Source organism: Uloborus diversus, chromosome 5, assembly GCF_026930045.1.
Source record: "Uloborus diversus isolate 005 chromosome 5, Udiv.v.3.1, whole genome shotgun sequence".
Taxonomy (NCBI): Eukaryota; Metazoa; Arthropoda; class Arachnida; order Araneae; family Uloboridae; genus Uloborus; species Uloborus diversus.
In genome coordinates this window covers 144,412,107-144,430,355 of record NC_072735.1, presented here as the reverse complement: position 1 = coordinate 144,430,355, position 18,249 = coordinate 144,412,107, and positions in this window count along the sequence as shown.

Sequence of the window (18,249 nt, the reverse complement as noted above, 5' to 3'; positions counted from 1 at the left end):
GTAGACACTGCTGAGCACAGACCTTCTTTATGTACAATAGAGCTTGAAAATCCAAGGTAATTGGGGCTCATTCCACCTCGGGTTACCCGGAAAATTCCTTCAAATTAATTTTTTACCCTTTTCTGATAACATAAGGAGTAGCCACTTTTACTTCCTTATAGAAAGAAAAGCAGTATTTTTGTTGTGAAAAATTATCACTGAAATTTCAACATAAATTTTGTTTTTAATTACCTCTAATTCAGAGGTTCCCAACCGGTGGTTCGCGAACCCCCAGGGGTTCGCGAGGTGCAGGAAGGGGGTTCGCGAAAATTTCGGTGCAATGGCGGATTTTTCCTAGTTTGGTAAAAAATTATAAAATATTCAATTTGCACACATAGTCACTAAATTTTTTTTTTAATTTGAAAACGCGCCAGACTCTTGTATTAAGCTCAAAAAAAAAAAAAAATCTTTCAGCGGTTTTATAATCTTGGTTAAAAAGAAATTTTCTCATTTTTTTTTTCGATAGAGAACAAAAAGAGATATCCTTCCTTCTTTATTGCGAGGCGCCATGCAGAAACGTTGTATTAAGCTGTGGCGGGGATCACGATGACCTTAAAAAGGCGCCATCGCGTGGAGTCAATCAAACAATATACATAATATACATATGTCGAAAAAAATAAAGAATTCTCAAACAATGCATCATAGGGGTATTATTTCTAATCTGGTTGAAATATAACTCGGGAATTTCCGTCGAATTCAGTCATGGAATAGCAGACATGACAGCAAAAGGCTCCAAACTTAAAATTTATTACTGGATTTTACCCATCTGTTCGTTTTCAAAAATATATAACAACAGCATATTCAGTAAGTTACCGCCCTATAGCCAGGGCTAAGGCAGAAATACGTGAAATACACCGCCAGCTCAGTCATTTCCAGCCGAGGACTGCAGTTTCGTGCTTATTAGCACTCATCAGCCCGGCATAGGAAAGTGACTGAGCTGGAGATGGAAAACCTCTTAAGGAAGCCAAGAGTGCCAAACAAACTGGTAGCTAATATAGAATTAGCGCAAATGGCTTCCTTAAGAGGTTTTCCATCTCCAGCTCAGTCACTTTCCTATGCCGGGCTGATGAGTGCTAATAAGCACGAAACTGCAGCCCTCGGCTGAAAATGACTGAGCTGGCGGTGTATTTCACGAACATCAGCATGCTCATAGTTCTGGGGAAATAGTTGTTAACAGACGTATTTAGAGATACTTTAGAGATGCTTGAAAACAAGTGATTTTGTTTGCAATTGGTTTTGCTACGTGAACTTGCTACTCTGTTTGTGAAGTTATAATCGTGTTGGTAATTTTTATGATTTAATAACTTTCTGCTGTTATGGATCGATGGTTGAAAACTGGTAGTTTGGTTGAGCGACAAATGGACAAGCAGTCAATCGATCAACCCTCAACATCAGCAGTAACTTTCGAATCAACACAGGATATTGAAATAGATAGCTGTAATGAACTGCCGCCTCCCCCGACTAAACAGAAAAGTGAAAATATGACAGTGACTATTTACAAATGGGCTTTTATTTTACTGGAGAAGAGTCTGAGCCTAGACCGCTTTGTCTTCTCTGCAAAGAAGTTCTAGCGAACAGCAGTTTGAAACCGTCACTTCTGAGAAGACACCTCGAAACAAAGCATCCGACACACAAGGACAAACCTATCGAATATTTTAAAAGAAAATTGGAATATAATAAAAAGTGTAGCGTCTCTACGTTCCTGTTAGAATCCAACGAAGATATTAAAATGGCCCTTGAAGCTTCATATCGAGTCAGTTATAGAATTGCAAGATCTGGACAGCCACATACAATTGCAGATAATTTAATTGGACCGTGTGCTAAAGATATTGCTAAGTGTATGCTGGGAGAAAAGTCAGCAAAAAAAAATTGACCTGGTTCCGCTATCAAACAACACAGTATCACGCAGAATTACTGATTCGGCAAGTAATGTGGAGAAAGAACTTGTGAATAGAATAAAAGAGAATAATTTTGCGATCCAGCTTGATGAGTCGACTGATGTAGCAAACGCTGCAATATTACTTGTCTATGTTAGGTATATTTTTAACGATACAATTAAAGAAGATGTACTATTTGCAAAACCTTTGAAAACCAACACAACTGGAAAAGCAATTTTCGAACTGGTCAACAGTTACTTTGAAGAAAATGGAATATATTGGTCTTTGTGTATGGGTGTGTGCACGGATGGTGCAAAATCAATGACAGGAAAATTTGTTGGCTTTGTGGTGCGAGTAAAGAAGATCAACGAGAAAATTGAATGGACTCATTGTTGCATTCATCGACAAGCATTAGCATGTAAGCGTATTCCCGCAGAATTATCCGCTACTTTGAATGATGCGGTAAAAATTGTAAATTTCATAAAATCACGTGCCACTAACTGCCGTCTATTTCACGCGCTTTGTGGGGAATTGAGAAGCCTTCATGTTACTTTACTTCTTCACACAGAAGTTAGATGGCTTTCCCGTGGCAAAGATTTGACACGCTTATTTGAATTGAAGTCAGAAGTCCAAGCATTTTTTGTTGATCATCCATTTCACTTGTCCACTTGCATATTCGATCCTCTTTGGATGCAAAGGCTTGCATATTTAGCTGACATCTTTTCAAAATTAAATGAATTAAATCTATCCTTGCAAGGTGCAGTTGTTAATATTTTCGTTGTATATGATAAAATTGAAGCTATGGTAATAAAATTGAATTTCTGGATCCAATGCCTGGAAATGGGTGAGTTTTCTTGTTTCACTTCTCTTAGTAGTTTTTTATCAGAAAACTCAATGAAACTTGATGAAAGCGTTAAAAGAAATGTATGTGAACATCTGCAACATCTTGAACTAACTTTTGACGAGTATTTTCCTAATAGGCGTAACGTCCCTCTCTCAAACAACTGGATACGCAATCCTTTTGAAGGAAATCCATGCTTAGAGAACACCCTGACATTACCTGAAAAGGAAATGCTCATCGAGTTATCCTGTGATAATTCATTGAAAACTACCTTTAAAGAGCTCTCGTTAATTGACTTCTGGCTCAGTGTAAGAAATGACTATACCGTTTTGTCCAAAAAAGCAATTCGAATTTTATTACCATTTTGTACAACATATCTGTGCGAGAAAGGATTTTCCTCCTATACTTATCTCAAAGATAAATACCGAAGCAGATTGAATGCAGAGCCTGATTTAAGACTCAAACTGTCAGACACTGAACCAAACTTTCAGTTTCTTTGTTCCGTCAAACAGCCACAAATATCGCATTAAGGATTTTTTTCCCCAATTTAAAGTATGTTTAAAAAAAATAGTTGGTTTATAAAACTTCTTGTTTATAATTTTTCTTGTAGATGTAGTTTTAACTTTTTATTAATGTTTGCACTTAATGATATTTTACAATTATATTTTTGTTTATTGCAATCAAATGCTGCAAAAAATGGAAAGCAAACATGCTGTTTTTTTTATTGTTTCTTACATGTTACTAATTTCAACATCAGGGGGTTCGCGAACTTTTTTGCCTGTTCCAAGGGGTTCGCAAAGAGAAAAAGGTTGGGAACCGCTGCTCTAATTGAATTTGGGTTTTTTTCCACAAAGTCTGTATGTATGTATTTACCCGAGCATATTGGTAGGCAACCAAACATATATTTTGACCGAATCCATTTCAATGAGTGTTGTCATATTGCTTGTATCTGTGTGCTTGTGAGGATATATATTTATAGACCGCAAACGTAACTGCACAGCATCAAATGTATCTGCGAACGGCGTGCGTCTATATTATTTAGCTATCATGCCTGTTCCCCATTGTAGAGATATGGGTGTGTAGAGATTGAATAAACAATAAAAAAATAACTTTACAATGTTCGATAACGATACAGTGAAAACAAGCCGTTCTGTGACTCACACAAGTTGGAAAGTCAAATCTCCATGCCGGCATGCCGTAGACACAACATTCTATTTTTGCGGAAGAAGTAGGAGTAGGTAATTACCTGAAGGAGTACGAATACTCGGGAGAGTGTGGATACATCACCGCAAATCTATAAATTTTAAATTTGTAAGGCTCTTCAACAAAATTGTTTCAAAGAAATGCTAATGATTTTCATGGAAAATAATTAAAATTTAAGTAAGAATAGGTTTAAGTTTGAACATAAAATAAAATGTTGCAAAAGTTTTTATTTCTTTCGCCATCTTTTAACTCAAGAAAAACTTAAATGGCATCAGTTTATTTATTAACGAATTTGTTTGTTTACGTTTGCTCTTCATGGTTGCTCGGCTCGTTTGTAGACAACAAGCAGCCCTGTAAAGAGAGCTGTGAAAATCATACTGCACTAATAACATTTAAAAATTAAAACTAAATGTTTTTTTGATTTACCTTTGTCCTACAATAATTTACATTGTTTTAAAATATAAATAAAAGTGTTCAAATGCTAACAAGCCTCCGTTTGGTCTTGTAGCCCTTCACTGCACTATCATATTTGATGCATAATTTGTTTTCTCAGTATTTTGTCTTTTTCTAAATGCTGTGTTAAATTAGGAACATGAATGCATGCCTAAAAATCATTATTTGAACCACATTAAGTGTAGTTGACATCGATAGTCAGTTAATTCTTCCTGTTGCACATGTTGACACATTTACAAATTTTTTAGCATTTAGAGTCTTACCTCTTTAATGGTTTCATAAACTGCTTATATGATTACATATCATAAACCTCTTCGATGAAATATATTACTTACTTTATAAATGCAGTGAGTGATTTCAATTTCAGGTATCGAAAATGTGATAACATCCCTTCTTTAGAAAATGCTTTAAAAAAAAAATCCTACCCAAAAGAAACTAGACAATCACAATCTGACACTTTTTTGTTTATTTTGGGGAAAAAAAGTAATTTTATTTTTTATCCATTACTTATAATTGGCATCTTATTAGTTTAAATAATGTTTTGTTATTATGTTTGCAGAATAGTGAAAAAACAAAGAAGTTATACGAACAAAAATTTTAATCTTATCGCTGTCAATATTCTGCACGTATAATATCATAAAAAGTATGCAAGTATGCAATCAAAGTTTAGTTGCCGTGTGCCTTTTGACAAGAATTTCAATATTTTGTCTGATTTGATGGTACCGAATGGAATTTTTTTTTTTTTTTTTTTGTATCATTAACCAAACTAGTATTGCTTGCTTGATCTTTCAAATTGTCATCGGTACTTAACTGTAGATTTTCCTCTTTGGTACAATGTGGCACTGAGCAATGACAGCCTTCACCAATTGGGGTGAAAGTTGATACCGGCTTTGATCAAGACAGTCAAAGGCTGTAAAGGTGATAGAACCATCTTGCCTGAAGCTAGTACTGCCTTTGACAGTCTTCAAGTTAGGTGGTCAAAGACGGTACCAGCTTCAAGCTGAAGGCAGTACCGGCTAGCAGCAAGACGGCTGAAGGCGGTACCGGCTAGCAGCAAGACGGCTGAAGGCGGTACCGGCTAGCAGCAAGACGGCTGAAGGCGGTACCGGCTAGCACCAAGACGGCTGAAGGCGGTACCGGCTTGCAGCAAGACGGCTGAAGGCGGTACCGGCTTGCAGCAAGACGACTGAAGGCGGTACCGGCTTGCAGCAAGACGGCTGAAGGCGGTATCGGCTTTTTTCTAAGGTGGCAGAAGCCGGTCATTTTTACTAGGGTAATCAATTTCTTACATTAATGCTCTAATGTCTAAACAATAGATAAAGTTTGGAAAAAAAAATCTCTAATTTTATGAATGGTATTAGTTTTAAACAACTCAGAAATACAACTAGAGTTTAATTTCAGAAATTGAGGGAGTGGGAGGAGGGGCACGCAAGTGTTCTCGGAAATTAAAAAAATAGTCATAAAAAATAGAGTTCAAAATAATCATAAACATTGAGCAAAAAAACCCTTTCAAAACTTGCATCCGAGTTTGTTTTGACGTGCAGTGGCGGATATAAAATATAGCAAATGTTGCAATTACGCGAAAGGCCTCATAACCGCAGGGACACCGTAGGAGTTACAAAAATGCTTCTGATAAATGTTTTACAACTTCTATGATAGAGAAATAGGGCCTCAAAATGTATTTCGACGGGTCTCAAACTTGTAACTCCGCCGAAGCGATACAGAAAAGACTGCATTACTGTGATTCATATTACAAATATCGAAAAATTAAAAATTACCGTCGGTTCAACGGAAATCTAATAAAATGACACAAAAAGCGGTTTCGCCATCTCATATTTGTTTCCATGGTCTCTAAATCGGTAATATATCACCAAATGATCGTCAGTCTGAGACGCTATATTAGTTTTGCATTGAAATAAGTAATTAATAGCCACAAAAAATGAGTAAACAGGCATTTCAGAACACGCGATCGAAAACAAAAAGGGAAGTGCACAACTGGAACGTACGCACACCCCACATGCGAAAATTTATCCTTCTACAGCTTACCATTTTTGAGTTATAACTTATGAGAGATACATACGTACATCCAGCTGCAAGAAACAAAACAATAATTAACTTGTTTGGTACCTAAGAATGCAGTATTAAAAACTTTTTCAGGGGTGACTGATAGGGGTGTCATACAGAAATTTAAGTAAACAATTTTGTATGAAAACTATAACTTCCTTTACTTTGTATTAAAAAGTAAAACAGCAAAGATCCTTTTTTTTTTCAAAAACATCGGCCAATTCCATCGGCTTTTCGATGTTTTTTAAGGCCGATGGGCCGATGTTTCCAGCAAGTTAGCATCGGCCGCCGATGCCGATGCCGATGGCTAAATTGTTGAACCATCGGCGCCGATGCATCGGCCATGCCGATGCATCGGTCGAGTCCTACCAGCTAATGACGAAAAGTAGACTTAGGTCGAAAAATCAAGTTTTCAAAAACGCCCCTTGCTGTTGTAAAACCTTGATGCAGTCCGAAGTTCTTATGCAGATTTTTTTTAAAGCAAAGTTCTAATACAATTTTGCAATTTTGTGCGTCGCTTTCGCCAATAAAAAAAATAAAATTTACCTGTGTGTGTGTTTTTTTTATTTAAATAAAGCTTAAAAGGACTGGATTTAGTTGTTCGGTTAAATTGATAAGTTTTTTTCGGTAGATCGTTCGGCTATAAACTAACTGAACTTCGGGCAAGCTCGGGTCTGTCCGACAGAATAGCAAATTTAGATTAATATTACGCATTACATGTACTCATAACATACAACAGATGACACACGTAATAAAATAAATGCAATGGGAATGCTATTTGGTGTTTAGACTCCTTTATGCCGGCTACAGTTATCATTAGGATAGGTTGACTGCTAATCGAAGGGTGTTCTTCCTTTTTTTTAAAAGCTTTGACTCCGTCCAGACCACTAAGCATAATGTAAGCATAAAAAAAGTATTAGATTTACCTCAAGGGAATCCTTTTTGTGCAGAAAAACATTTGGAACAAATCTGATATACCCCCCTCTTGGCGACTTTTTCCTGTTGGCGCCAAAAAAGCGTCGCCAAGAAAACCATGTATGACGTCATATGTTATACATCGTTCTTAGCGATGCTTTTTTAGCGCCAACAGGAAAAATTCAAATTATGTCATTAATTATTTAATGAAATTAATGCATTAATTTTTTTCCGTTGTTTCTCCGGGATACGAGCCCTCGGTCTCATAGTACTTTCGTAATGAGACCTCAGCTCGCCGGCCCTGCCTCGGTCTCATTACGAAAGTACTATGAGACCTCGGGCTCGCCAGGACCTCGCTGCCGCTCGGTCCGTTATCCCTCCGACTTTTAATATACATCACAGTCGGATATAAGTCACAGATCTCCTCCGTTCAGTATACAATAAAGTCACAGATTTTATGTGAAATTAACACCATTTTTGTGCTACAAAAATGCCAACCAGACCAAAATACAAACTACCAGAAACACACTAAAAACACAATAATTCAAAATATGTTCACTTACCTTTTTTACTTTTCTTTTACTTCCTCACGTGAGGCAGTGCACATATGTTCCGCTCTTAGGAATATTTGTTCGGATTTTAATTCAATGTAATTTAATATTTCTTCATTAATATAATTTCGCCAATCGGCTAAAGTTTGTGATGAAAAAAAATATTGACTTTCAATATCAGCAGTTTTGGTCCCAATTAAAATCTCATATGTTATCAAAAAAAATCTCCTCTATTTTCAACTTGCTAGAACTAAACCATGACCCACTCCTGATCGTTGCTTCTTTTCCACAAACAACACCCCCAATAACCTTTCTACAAAAAAAAAATAACCCATCTGAACATTTTTTAGTTTTTTTAATTTTCATAACAGAATTACATCTAGAACATAACATTTCATTCTTAAGTAAACCAATTTCCCTTAAAAATTCTAAAAAAACCTCTTTATTTTCAATTAGTTTAAATATAAAAAATCTATTTAGGACTCCGGTACGTCCAAACGTTGGACGACCTGACGAAAAAGAAAAAGAAGATTCATTCAAAAATTTCAATTGATACATTTGGACAACATCACAAACCGAACTCATAATTAAAATAGAAAATTCAACTAAATTAACATTAAAAAACAACAAGAAAAAGAATACTCTAAAATAAAGTTTGAATTGAAACTTTATTTTAGAGTATTCAACTTAAAATCTCCCTAGCGAAACATATGAGCACCTACCTCCTACCACACATACACGTGCAAAAAGACAAACTTCGAGAAACTACTTTCCAGCGTTCAAGTTGCAAAACCAGGGTTGCCAAGTTATCGCCTTATTGGCGATTTTCGTATCGAGCGAAAAATTAAAATCTCGCCAAGAGGGGGGCATATCAGAGGAGAGCCAAACATTTTAATTGTATGCTGAAATGTAGATTTTTCTAATAGCAGTGTTCGACTTTTTATACAAATGAAAAAATACTACGCCAAATTGAAACTACGAGTTTCACCCAGTAAACCTTTAATTATTTATTCGAATATGATATAAAATATTAAAATTATTATCAACTTCATTAGCAAGAAATCATTTTCTACTCCTCTGCTTTCGGCTGAAAAAAAAAAAAAAAACATTTTGTCTACGTTCGAAAAATTACACTTAAAAAACGGACTCAGTTCAACTGGTTTTGGTTTTGAATTTTAAGTGTTCGATTAAAAGCGAAACATGTGCGGGCATTTAAGCTGGAACGGTTAAAGCAGCCTGCTATGGGAAATTGTTCATTATTCAAAAATAAAAATACTTATTTGCAATCTAATTTATTCTTCTCTAGAATGTTTGTTTCAATCGCTACGTTTGTTTTAATCGCTTTCTTTAACCAAATTCCATGTTTTACGAATAATTTTAAATCGTATCATGATGGCAATGAAAAAACATAGACGCATGATTTTTTTCTGAAAAAAGCTATTTTGCTGTTTTTTTATTACGCATTCCTTCAATGAATAGCATTCGAAAAGGAAGGCGCAATTCCTAGGTTTGTTGGAGTGTCGTGTTGTTAATCAGAATGGTGCCAGTTCTCTTTAATGTTTCTTTTTTTTCCGTCAGATGCTCACATAGGCTATTTGCCACAACCTATGTTTTCACATGCAAAATTACTGCTTTTTCACGAGTCACTCAGCCACATTTTTAATAATCTTTATGTTTTCATTGAATATACGTACAACCAAAAGGTAAGCGATGATCAAATTTTCACAACGTTGTATTTAACGAGGTTTTGTTACTGATGTCTTCAAATTACATGCCTTCTCTTGTGTGTTTACGTTTTTCCGTTTACTTTTTTCGGTTCTTCTTCATAATGTTCTTTCTTTAAAATTTGTAACGAACGAAACGCTTTATGAAACGATTCAAAGCACAGTGCGGAGTTCCGCACGGGTCGATTAGTATAGTGTATTACCGTTCTTTGGAGTAAAAAGACACAAGGAATCTCATAAGCCTACTTGAATGAAGTCATATTTTTTTACATATCAAGCAGAACAACTTTTAAGCTCAGCTCAGAAGCATCAAAGTCATTCTCGGATCTTCTATTTTCGACCCCCCCCCCTGCAACAAAATCTATAGGACACCTCCCCAGAAGCGAGCAGTGTATTTGCAACGTCAATAAGTCTTAGTGCACTCGATTTTTTTCGATTCTTTTTTTCCAATTTCATGGGCCGTTGGGCCCCATAAAGACGTGCCCTCCACCTCCTGCACTGCGGGTCATGCGGATACGTAGATCCCTGCCTGATCAATGTTGTTTCAGACGCATATCTAACCATATTTTTCATAAAAGCTAATGTAGTCCTTATACCTATGTTAATACTTTCAGCGTTTAGCAATACAGTGCGCTATTATAGCCTTAATCAAATCAATGAGACTTTATTCTTATTTAACCGCAGAATTGAACCTAAGATTGTTCAATCATCATATCAGGCTCCAATATGTTTCTCTGATTAAACCTTCTCACTCTCTAGACTTCTATGTTGCATGTATTCTTCATAAACTAACTCTTTGGGTATTTTTTTTCTAAATCCTGGGAGTTTCAAATTGATAGCCGAGTTTCTGAATCTATGCTGTTCTCGCTCCTATATGTTTTTTTTTTTTTTGGTACTCTGCAATGATATTGTGAAACTCAGTGGCTCTGTGGTAGAGCTTCGCATTTACATGCCGCTGACGCGGGTTCAGTTCCTATGTCGTACCCGGTCGACTGATCCATTCAACTGTTCAGTGGGTTGATAAAATGAGTAACGAATGTGCTTGGTAACTAAACCTTGAGGATTTCGCATTCGGTTGACCATTGAACCAGAACATCTACCTTTCCCTCCAGGGACCATGGACGGAAAAACTGAAATGGGCTCTGTAAGCCTTGCCCCCATGAGTTGCTGAATCCCTACGTTAACCGAAGCGAACGATACTACTTGCTTGTTTCACCTGCCTATCGTACAGTGCTTCAATATTTTCTATTAAAATGTATCGCACCGGGATTATTGCATGAAGTAAAATTAAATATGTATGAGACTGATGGCAGTGAATGACTCCGGCTATTACGAAATCCAATTAAATAGCAACCAACAGGCGGCAGTTTTTCAATATATATGTAACATGTCACTTTGAGGTGGTATCAATGCAGAGCTGGCGTAAAGATATTGAAAATGCTTTTGCTGTTTAAATTTTTTTTTATCTACAGTTTTAATCATGCAGAAATAAAAATATTTTAATATAAATGATATCTAGTTTCTCTTCTAGACTATTTCTGAATCCTAAGTTTAAAATTTGCCTGTTAGAGCAAGACGTAATAAAACTATTACTGCTATTTTGCGATTGATTCTAAACAACGGTATATTTAAGCAAAAAAAAAATTTAAATTTTTTTTATTGACTGCATATTACAGCATATTTAGTAAGCAGTCTGTGAGAGATTGTATGCATGTATAATTTTAAATAAATAACGCAAGTTTTCTTTTATATACAAGCAGAAATTTTTGAAATTTAAGTTTTAAAAATGCATTTAATTATAGTTTTAACAAGGCCACATTAAAAAAAAAATTGATTTTATCATTATTGAAAAATATAGGTAGCATGTCATTTAATGATGAACCTTTTTTAAAATTATCACGCAAAAACAGTTACTTTTTCCAAGACTTGACCCCTTGCTTTAAAAAAATTATATAAAACACAGTAATTCCTAATTTTTTCATTATCAATTAAAAAATAACATGAAGCCATATAATACTTACGAGAAAAAAAAATCAACACGATAAGCAAAACAAGTCGCTGAATAGTTTCCTTAAACTAGCGCACATAAATGCAAAATAAGTCCGAACAAAATTCTGCACAGCGTATTCTCTTGCATGAAGATATTTTATAACTATTACTGCTCAGAATATATAGCTTAATATTAGATTTTTTGAATGTCTAGTAATCTTGAAATGATAGACAGAAGCAAATTAATATCGACTTTCCCTTCTACTTAAGTGTTTTCCTACATGTTCTATTATCATCCTTGATAGATTAAAAGGCTGAGGATGAATACATTTTGCCGCCAAGGAAATCATACTTAGTATGAGCTCATAAACCTCCTACCGCCATTTAGAAACCTCTAAAAGCATTTCAAGGACTTAAGTGATATACCGCAGTGGGCAGGTAAAGCGCAGTAACTGCAAATCTTTTTATTTTATTTATTTATTTATTTATTTACGTTTTTGTCATATGTGCTACGTTAGCTTTATTATGCAAGATTGCTTATTTGATTTCTGAAAAAAAAAAAAAAAAAAACCCCTAATTCCGACATTTCCCAGTTGTTAGTACTGAATTCAACAAATATTTCTTCAAACATCTTGAGGGCTCATTTCTGCAGATACTGCCGTTTACCTGCCCAGGGCAGTTTATCTGCATAAAACTAGATGTGATATTGACAACATAGAAAAGATTAAAAAAATTGTAGTTTAATTTTTTAATGTACAGGTGTCCGTCGTATAACACGGCCAATTCGTTCTGTGCAGTATCAAAACCGTGTTATACGAAACTTTTTTTATAAATATTTTTTTGAGCAATCACGATTGCTTATTGCTTTCATTTGACTGTTTTCAGCGTTCCTATGATTTTATTCCCCCCCCCCCCCCGCCACCTCTGCAGCATCACCATCGACCGGCTCCTCACGATTCTGCTCCTATAGTGAAAACCGTCTCCAGGTTGCGTCCATATCCTACACACACGCACATACATACACAACTACACACACAAACACATACACACACATACACCTACACACATACAGAAGCACATACACACACATACACACAAGTACCCACACATTCATGCCTGCACAGAAACACATATGCCTAAACGCACATACACATACCCCGCCCCCTGCACACAAACACTCATACACACAACTACCCACACACTCATGCCTGCACACAGACACAAACACACATGCCTACACACACATGCACATACCCCCCCCCCACACACAAACACACATGCACATACCCCCGCCCTCCCCCCCACACACAAGCACACGCCTACATACACGCACACACGTGGTTGCGAAGAACATAATTTGAATTAAGGATGACAAAACTGAAATAATGTTTCGTTTTTTTTTAATTTTTTTTTTCATTTTTGAAATAACTAATTATGTACGCAACAAAAATCAGGTCAACATTTATCGTGTTGTATCAAAATTCGTTTCATGTTGTATCGAAATCGTGCTATACGAGACTTTAATGCAGATCAAACAATGTGTACCATGTTGTATTGAAATCAAGTCTTAAGGTACAAATTTTATAATCACTGAAATTTTAATTCAATAAAGCATGCGAAAGAAACTGGGTGCCAAAACATACCACGATCCCATCGATTCAAACTTAGATTTGATTTAAACGATACAACTTAATTATTTTACATACTACAGGTTAAAACCATTATGCATAACAAGAAAACTTTCTTTCCTAAGAACGAAACGCGTATTATCAGCGAAACAAAATGTAAAATAAATAAAATAATTCTATTTATTTTATTTCATATTTTGTTTCGGCTACATTTTTTAAATTTATTGTTTGGCAAATTTAGCTTATGTTTTATTATTATGAGAAATAATGAAGTGCTTGAAAGTTAAAAGTTCTACGGAAAAACCAAACTTTCGAGCTGGTGAGAGACAAAATTTTTCTCATCAGTTTCATAAAAAAAGTAAAAATATGATTCGAGTTAATATCATCGAGTTTTTGTATTTTTACACTTTATCTAATTGTTATTTACTATGAAAACCTTCTGATTTTTCATGCTTGCAACAGTTTCTCTCAGCCTCTGTCACAAGTTTTGGACGATTCTCTCCCGATTGAGAGTGGTACCAAATATTCATGTTATGGGCAGGGTTTTGACTTTCAATGAAATTCAAAATCTTCTGTTGGCATATTTGACAACAATAGGTAGTGGTGTCAGCTTACACTTGAGCCGATCAGTAAGTTCAGGATAATCTGCGGCTAGAAAATTAATGACAGCTTGAAGAATCCTGGCGGCTCATTTCAGACTTTTAGTATTCTCCTGTAGCCTAATTGTCGAAGAATGTCAATTAAAAAAAAAGTGTTTTTCGACCCACCCTAGTAACTATGTTTAATGCTAAGGAAATTATGTTTGACTAAATATCAGTTTAAAAAAAAAAAAACGCAATTTAAGGGTCTATGCTCAAAAATTTTGAAGCAATGAAAATACTTCAACAGTACGCAAATCAAATTTGCACGAAACTCCATGTTTTAACGTTTTACACAAAAATATTAAACCATAAAATATTTTTGCTTGTCTCTATAGGAAATTTTGAAAATGAAAATATGATTGTTGTCTTTAAACAAACTTATCTGTACAAACAATTAATTATTGATCTTAAGTGATTTACTCACAGACAAAAAAAAATTAGTTTTAAATACTGTATAACAATTTTCTTCTTCTTAGAGCATATTTATGCATGACATTCCTTTTAAAATAATGCGCTTCAGTTTTCAAGCAATTTCAATAAAAAATTAACTGATATTTTCATTTATTTGTAAAGAAGATAGTATAAAATGTTATCGTAAATGAGTATGAACTAGTTTTAATTTTAAAACATTTGAAGTTAAAAGAAAATAAAAACTAACTTTAAGTAACTGATATATTTTGCTATCATATTGAGGTTTATATTACAACTATTCTGACCAGGAAACCATACAATAGTGTAATAATGAAAAAAAATCAAAATAAGTGATCAAGAACCAAAAGAGCATACTAAAAAAAATTTTTAGAGAAAACAATTATTCGCGCTTGCATATACGGTATCAAAATATGAGACTTTAAAATTTGCCAACATTTCAAGAAAAGTTGCCAAATTTAGCGAGTTTCGGTGTATAAATTAAAACATCTTTTACACTTTGCAGATGGATGTCCTGTCATATGTAGACGGTGAAATCATAGGTGAAGAATTGGCCCTTTTTCCTAATTTTGTCAACTTTTAAGGCCTTTTATCTCCATAACGGAGGCGCAAGGACACACACTTTTTGCATCTAAATAAGTCTCAATATGACCTTCCGATTTCAAACTATTTTAACTTGTTTCCTTATCACACTATTCATGAGTGAGAATATCCCGGGAAAGATTATAAAAATATACACATATTAATTAGAAGATGTAATATTCAGGTCTGCGAATCATTATTCTTACATAGAACGAAGGCAAGAACTACTTTAAATTCTTTTTGTATCATAGTTTTTACTGTCTAGGATATATTACTGTTTCCCAAAAATATGATTTTTCCTATGAAAACATGTATTTGAGTGAGATTTTTCCTTTTGAATGAAAATCTTTATTCTTTTAAAGAAAATCACTATTCTTGAATTTAAGACTTTGTTTTGAGAGGTCACTGTAATAAAATTTGCTTAAATTAAAATCATAACTATTTAATTAATCCCAAATGGTAAAGAAGTAGTTTATATAAAGCTTCCTAAAGCATATTATCTATTGCTCTAATAGGAAAGGTTTCCAAAAATTTAAAAGTATTTTTTCTGAACGAGCATGTTTAAATACTTAGGATCTGACCATTTTTTAAATAATTTGCTTAAGTTTAATATTTAAAAAAATTTTTTTAAATCGGTGCGCTTTCATTGGTTATATTTCTGCCAATGATATCACAAATATTGAAGTGCCATTCTGTGTGGCCATTCACAGTGCAAAATATTTAATTCGCGTCTTTACTCACGTGTATTGGCTTGACAGCAAGCGAAGAACGCAATATTTAATTCGCTTCTTGATTATCATAACAAGTTAAAAAAAATTAAATAAAAAATAACTGTTGAAAAAATGAAAGAATTTTCTGGATCCATGTTTTTCTTTTCTTTTTTTTGCTTATTCTATTAATTTTAGTGACTAAAAGGACTACTTTTGACTAAAGGAAACAACCCCATTATACGCATTTGTCTTCAAAGAAGTTAATGAATTGCGTTCCGGAGCACTATTATGACGTTAAAAGCTCCTATTCAAAAAAAGAAAAAAAAATGGTGTGGACGCCACACGATTTCCTTGTACACAAACTTTTTTCCAGGGTAAAGCAGACATGTAGTTGCATGACTTTTTCGACTAGGAGAAGGAAACCGAGCTAGGGAGGGATAATGTGGGCGCTTTGTGTAGCTAATCCTTCACTGTCTGTTTTTCTCCTGCCATTTAAGCTAATAAGCAATTAGTTCAAATACAACCCCTTAAAAACTCCGTTTTTTTTAAGAACGGCCCTTCTTACCAGGGAACCGCAAGAATAGTGCAAATGAAGAAAGTTCAAACAGGTAGCAGTGATATAGTTTCCAAAATTTTAAAAGTGTTTTTTTCTGTAAGGGCATAGAGCATACTTAAAACATAGGTTTTAACCGTTTCTTTTTAAAATAATTTGACCAAACGTAATATCTCAAAAAAAAAATGCTTTTATTGGTGCGATTTAAAAATTTACGCTTCTGCCGATGACATCCACAAATGATGCCTTTCACTGTTGCCATTAGCAGAGTGAATTATTTAATTCGCATCTTTATTCACGTGTCCTGGCAACGATATGGTTGATAGCAAGCGTAGAGCGCAATTACTTAATTCGTTTCTTGATTAAGGGGACACTGGACCTTGAAAGCAAACCTTTTTAATTATTGATGGATTTGCATGAAATTTTAACCATATACTTTAAACACTAATACAAGCTTAATTATAAAATTTCATTAAAAAATTTCAATTAGAAGACCAATTATTTAAAAAAATTAACGATAATTAACAAAACTTTGAAAAGTCCCTTGCGTAATTAATTTGATTTCACAACACTGAAACTTATTTTAAGTCATTCTCTATACTATAATAAATAAAACCAAACTCACAAAATTGTCCTCATATTCAAATTAATTCAAAAAATACAAATTTCAAAAATTTGACAAAGATTTCTTCTTTTTGAACGTCCAGTGTCCCCTTAACGTGGAAACGCGGTAGACAGATGTGCCAAAGTACAACATTTGTTGCGTCATAAAGACCACGCCTCATTTTCCAAATCGTAATTTTTTTTTCAAAAAATAATTAAAAAATAAGCGTTGGGAAAAGGAAAGTTTTTCCACGCTCCATGTTATTTTTTTTTTGCTTACTCTATCAGTTTCGACGACTAAAAGTAGTTCTTTTGACTTAAGAAACATGCCCCATTGTTACAGCATCTTGAGATATATTTTTGACGCAAAAATTACTTGCCATTGCAAGTCCGTTATCGAATTATAAGTGCGGAGAATCCCCTAAAATTTTGAGAAAAGCAGTAAAAATTTGACGAGAAATCGATCATTCGATTTCATCGTGTGAAAAAAAAAAAAAGGTCACGTCTTTCATTTTTAACTGAAACTTGCAAAAATCTGCGACTTTTCTTAAAATGTCAGTTTTTCGGCAGGCTTTAATGCCTCATATTTCGATTACAGGGTCACGAGGGCAACTAATTTATGCGTCCAGAAACATGCTTTACGTTGCTCTTTCGCTCTTGTGGTTTACTGGTTAGTATGTGAAAAGAAATGGATGCGTCCACTCGCGTACGCACATCAAAAGTTGTACAGTGTGTTTATAAAGCCTTGCATCTATAAAGAACACCCATATAAACAAAAAAATTCACTTATATTTCAGATATAAACTCAATTCTTTTTTTAATTTTGATCCTTATTTCAAAAAGTTTTTTTTTCCCTTACACAACGTTGATATGATTCTACGTGGCCAGCTTTCGTAGTTCGGAGAAGATTTAGATGAAATTCAACTTCGCGCCATGCGTGACCAGAGTTTAACGTCTAGGGAGGGAGGGTTCGGTCATAAGTCCTTATATACACATAAGTTCATATTAGGATTGGCAGTATGCGTTTAAACCGAAGATTCAGCAGACGTACTCTCAATCCTCCCATGTGAGTTTTTTTATATCATAGACACCATTTTGAGTTTGCGATGTTGTTACCACCTACTTGCTTTCTGCGAATATTATAAAAATTTGGAAAAAAACTTTATAATATAAGGATATATATTTGTTTAAAATCGTAATTCTACTATAGTTTTTTTTAATGAATTTCCTAAATCAGTACAAACTTTATAAACACACTGTGCTTCTTGAATGCAAATTATATGTTAAAGATTTTTTTTTATAGTTTTCTAAATTAACTTTTACATATTTTTCGACACATACAAATACGGCAAGCACTGAGTAAGCATAATGATGTAGTCGAATTTAAACAATTATAGCTTCCAAGCTACTGCGCATATTTCAGCAAATGATACATGCATTAAAAATA